This window comes from Athene noctua, chromosome 13 (assembly GCF_965140245.1).
Source record: "Athene noctua chromosome 13, bAthNoc1.hap1.1, whole genome shotgun sequence".
Classification (NCBI taxonomy): Eukaryota; Metazoa; Chordata; class Aves; order Strigiformes; family Strigidae; genus Athene; species Athene noctua.
The window spans coordinates 402,787-408,804 of NC_134049.1; positions in this window are offsets into that span (position 1 = coordinate 402,787).

The window sequence follows — 6,018 nt, forward strand, 5'->3', positions numbered from 1 at the left end:
TTATTTTTAAACAAAGGAAATACAATATGTTGCATCCAGCCAATAATTGGGCCACATATGAAATAACCACTGACACTGTGGAGAATGGGGACCAGCATCAACATTAGAAATGCGACTAAAACACCCAACAGGAGACAGCAACAGACAGTGGAAAGAAGGTTGTATAATATTCGACGGAGGTCACTAATGGCTTGATCGTGTAAACAATTCTAGTATTTTTTATTATTGACTGGAACTGAAGTTGAAATACATTAATAATCTGCTGGGGAAAAAAATAAAGACAATAAATGGGAAGAACTGAATGATTCTGAAGACCAGACTAATAGAAGCAAGGTGAAAAAAAACCAGAGTAGAATATAAAGAATGTGCACTTGAGTATTAATGACTAAAACTTTTGGTATATATTGGGTATTTGTCAGGTAGAGGGCAGTAGGATGAGTACTTCAATAAACTACGCAATTAAGAAAATGACCAACAGCCAACAACATGATGTAGACATGAAAAAAGCAAACATGTCTGTACAATATTTTAGTCTAAATATTTTTCAGAGAGGTTTCAGTACTATTGTAAAAATTATTCCGGATGTAGTCTCACAACTACTTATCCAGCTTTTTTCAATATGTATTAACTCTAATCTTAACAGGTCACTCAAGGGACCATAGCATATATGAGAGGAATCTAATGAAATTTAGCTAAATTACCTTAAGAAATGAGGCAGAGGAGCATTCTCTATAAACTGATCAGAGGCTAATACCAATACAAAAAAATTACACCAACTAGTTATGTTACCTATCCATTTACTTAATAATTGTTTTGAACACTCATACCAAAGCTGACCGAAAGGTAGTTTTTGACAGAGAAAATGTAGTCACTTTCTGCTCACCAATTGAAATACAAAGACCAGTTCAAAAACAAAAAACAAGGGGCTATAGAGTGACTAGACATTTCAGTTCACAAATGAAAAAGAAATGCAGGGTAAGTATAGATAGCCTTGATTTTCTCCCAGTGCAAAGTCAGAGTGGCCAGACGATCTTGTAAATGCTTTAACTGTATATGATTTGTTAGACCTTTCCTCCTTGGGTAAATTTAAATAAAGGCAGAATGTTTACGATCTTGATTAGCTATGATTTTCTAATTCCTGTTACACTCTGGGCTACCAGCTGACAAGGATCTAGTAAGTTGTGGGCCAGCTCACCCTTAAATTCACACTTGATAGAAATTAGTCTGTCAATTATTAATTAACATAATTTTTAAAGTGATGAGAAAATGAACTTTAACCCCCAGAATTATTCACATTTTAAAATATTTTTTAGTTTTAAAATTCTTTGTCCTTTGATATATTTATTAAAGTTATTTCTGCCATTAGTTTAGGATCTTGCAGAGATAAGACAGATGTCTTGAAAATATTTTACTGATTCCTTGCACACACACACAAAAAATTCTCCTTTTTGCACTTCTTAGCTACAGAAAACCAAAAGGTTAAATCGATTCATTCTAAACCACTAATGCAAATCTCAGAATAGCTTTCAGGCTATGTGTCATCAATTCATACTGAACTCTTCCAACTTCTAACTAGAGCTAAACAAAACCATTCATATGCACACCCCAGGCTCTGGCAGAACTAAAGACATGGAGAAGAAACTATCTTATCTAAGATCAAAATATGCCAACCAGTAGGAGATTGCACTTCACATTTTTGGCAAAAAGACAAAAATCAAAGCAACCCCCTATCCTGAGGCACCTTCAGCAGCTCGGCTTCACAGTTGGACACAGTTCTGTGCAGGAGTGCTGCTGCAGTTTGCTTGCTCACAGATGAAAGCTAGGCACAGCTTTTCCCAGATGCAAACACCAGCTTCTGGAACACAGTCCCACTGGGGACGTGGCCGAGATGCAAGCTGCACATGCTCAGAAAGAGATGTCTTAGAGCTCTGGTAACTGCAAGCCTGGTTGGTAGTGTCCAGGACAGTATGAATAGTATACACTTAAAATCTCCTGCCTATATGTAGGAGTATGTACCTCCTGTCACAAGTAGTGCTTCTGGAGGAGCTCAAAATCACTTGCAGCCAGGGTATTAATCCAGATGAAACAGCCCATCCTTGACATTTACATCATATGTAGTTGTGCAGACTTAAAATGGACAGTACTTAAGCACACATTTAAATGGTTGTGTTAAATCAATTTACAATTACTAGTAGTATTAGTAACCGTAAAGCCTCTCGTGGAAGTATATTGTGAGGACAATATAGAAAAACATATCACAAAAATTGTGGGATTGATACTCAGATGACACAAATTGTCACAGTTCCAATCAGTCCAGATGAAGGTCTTACCAGTGGAAACTAGAGAAACAGGGAAGAGACAAAAAATGCTGCAAAAAAATTGCTCATAGGAAACAAGAAAAGACCGATGCATTTACAGAGTTGAAAATAAAACTCAACACCTGTCTGTTCTATGTATTTTATGATGATAAACACCGGAAATTTTCTAATGTGATTGATCTAAAAGCTTTCAAAAGCACTGGAAAATAGCACATACCACTTGGGTAACTATATTTTTAAAATATATGGAAGAACAAAATACCCTATGTTACAGTAACACATACAGAAATAACCCAACAGTCACTCATTTAATTTCATATTGTACAGCCTGGTAAGGCTTTGAAAGGTTGAAAACAGCATTTTCACAACACATTATTTCAGAAATTATGCAAATCCCTACTAAAATCTCAAGCAGTTAGATATTCTAAGTAAGATATTTTAAGTATTTAAATTGACATATAATTAAGAAGGTGTGGCATATATAATTACTTTGAAATAGCGACTTTGTTGATGGTATTCTTCCAATCAAAAAACAAATGTGCCACCAACTTGATAATAGAAAGATCACATGAAATATTCCTTTATATTCTTTCAGTGCTTGTACAGTAATGGGGCCAATATCTATTTTTGTCTTTTAATGATGAATCAACTGCTATTTTTAGGGCAATTAGGTTTAAAACAAACAAAAGCATCCTGCATTTAATGATCTAATTTTACACTAAAATTCAATAGCCATTTCCTAGCATGTACATATACTTTCAGTAGTAAAATAAAGTAAAATATTTGTGTTTGATTTACAACGAGATTACGCTCTTCCCCTTGCTGTTCTGTAGAATCATAATGAGGGCTACTTAAGAGATCAGAAACTCATTTCTACAACCTTCTTCTGACTGCTCATCATAGAGTATATCAAAACTACATCAAAAAGAAAACCATACATTTGGAGTGGCAAAAGTTATTTTTTATAGTGGTGCTGCACATTAAACTATCAGTGAATCTTAATCTCAAAATGTACCAACTGTCAGGCATTCACTGAAAACGTGTGGTATTATTCATGTTTGCTTTGTCTGCAGAACAGAGAAAGTGCAGCAAACATACCAGCTAATAAATTTTAAACAGAAGTTTGGTCAGAGGTTTGAATACAGACAGACTGATAATGGGAATTACTAAAAGCAAAGCATGAATTTGTAGTAACCAGGCAATGTAACATGAGAACTGGGATGAGACTCCGAGCCTTTCGGAGTAAAAGGGACTCACTCTTCTGTTGATTTCAGTTAATCAGCCCAGTGTCTCACCGTCTTTAAAAAAGGGTCGGATCCAAACAGGAACTGAGTTACTGCATCATTTATTGCTGTAACAACTAGCTTTGATGTAGTCAACACCCAAAGTAGAATCCAGATTACTATATTCGAACCTTGGATTTCGGAAGGAAACAAAAGCCTGAAGTTAAGAGTGAGAACACCTATTGCATAAATCAGTTTTTAACTGACCAGTATGTTAGGCAGAGAGCTGAATACAGCTTTGCTGATAAAAAGACATGGAAGAGCAATGTGTCTCAAATGAGACAGCACCCTGTTTAATTGTATATACTTTATTTGGAGGTGACCTAGTACCCCCAAGCCCTCCCCTTTCCTTAAACCATCTTGTTCTTCTAGAAGGCTTTGAGAGGGGGATATGGACAAATGGGTGGCTGTGTGAAGAGGAGAAAACTGGGACAGCCCATTCAACTCTAGGTGAATGCTCTAACTGAGGGGCCTCCTTATCAAAAAAAAGGCAAGCACCATTTCTCTATGTTCTAAAAACATTGAATATCACTGCACTATGACAGAGCCCAGTAATGTTGAAGCTGCATGGAGTATTCCAACCGCATTAGGCTGTAAAAGAAGAATGAAATAGCTGGTGTTTGGTCCTCCATTATGCTTCAGTGTGAGATTGTCAACAGACCGGTCAGCACTGCTGAAACTGGGATCATCTTCTATGCAGGAAAAAGAAAATCACAGAGCCCAGAAAAAAACATCAAAAACCCATTTCAGGTGTCTCACATACAAGACAGGCAAAAAAGAATTTACAGGCACACAGTATTGGACTTCTGTCTTTGTTGTTGTTTACATATGAATATCTGGGCTAAACATTTCTCCTCTTCGAATGCCCATTACCATTTCCTAATCAAACTTTACCACAAATTTCAGAAGCTAATGGTATAAAACAATCTTCTCTTTGAAAACTGGAAGATGTTTCAAGAGACTACAAAAGGACAAACTAAAGAAGTATTTTTCTTTAAACAAACAAACAAACAGGAAATTAGAAACCAGCCAACTTAATTAAAATTCCTGGACAAATTTGAAATATTTGTACCTGGAAAATAAGCAAATTATAAATAACAACCAATATGATTTGTTCATGACAACTTATCAAACCAACCCAATTTCCATTTATGGTTCCACAGACACAAATAAACTGAAGATCTTCACTTCAGCGAGGCTCTGACATTCTGTTCCTCTGACATTTTCATAAGGAAGATAAGGAAATTCGATCTGGACAGAAATGACATAAATCTGGTGCCAAACTGGCTGTACGCAGGGGATCACTATCAGTGGTTTACTATTGAACTGTAAGTCTGTATCAAATAAAATTCCTCACACACCTCAGTATTGTAGTGGCTTTGGGTAAAGGCTTGGAGATTCTGTTTTTATAAACCTTCAGCTGACATCAGGTTGAGGGTACTACAAAGAGCAGAAGTCACGATCAGAGTTTGAAATCCTTGCGGGGGGTGGGGAGGGGGTGTGGTGTGGGTATTCTGTACACACAAATGCGAAGTTCTGCACTTGGCAAGAAATAATCAAACGCACAGAAAAGAGATATTGTAATAAACCGGCAAAAAAAGAAACCAACTGGAAAAAAAATAAACCAACAGGCAGAGCAGATCACAAGAACATGTCAACAAGGTCCTGAGGCTGAAAGAGGCATAGATCCTACTGAAATGCATAATCTGATGTGTTCTCATCAAGGTAACTTCGAGAAGTTGTGCAAAAGTTGGATATGAGCTAGAAGGGTGCAACAACAAAAGGTCATACGGTTCAGAACTTTGATAAAAAAAGAAAATAATTTTTGGTTTTAATCAAAAAATAAGACTGAACAAAAATATGGTAACTCTTATGTAAAAGGACACTACAGAAAGACAGAGAACACTAGCTTTTGACACTTTAAAGAAGGTGGCTAAATTGCAGCAAAAAGGGATTTAATCTAGACATTCAAAAAATGATAGTTAAGGACTAGACTGCCAGAGGAATGAGTGGAATCTGTGTTCAAGGCTTTAGGAACAGGTTCGGCAAACATCCATCAGGGTTGTGTTAATAATAGCTTATTGTGCCTTGAGACAGGAGGATGACAGAGAATGGGTTTAAGGTTACTTTTAGCTCTGCTGGTTGTTTTTTATTTTGGGGGTGGGTTAAGTGTACAGCTTCCACATCCACATGACCCAAACCTCACCACCTCTTGGATGATGCAAGTCAAGCAAACCCTATAAAAACCAGCAAAAGGGCGGGGTTTTTTTTAGTCCTCTCAGCCTCTTTCCTAAAATTGGTCACAGTAAACTTGTCTTCACCAATACTAGAACCTAACCAGTGGGTTTTGTATGTATTTGGACACGTTTACCACAGCAAAACTGACAGCCCTGATTGAGACTTTGTTGCACTGCTGA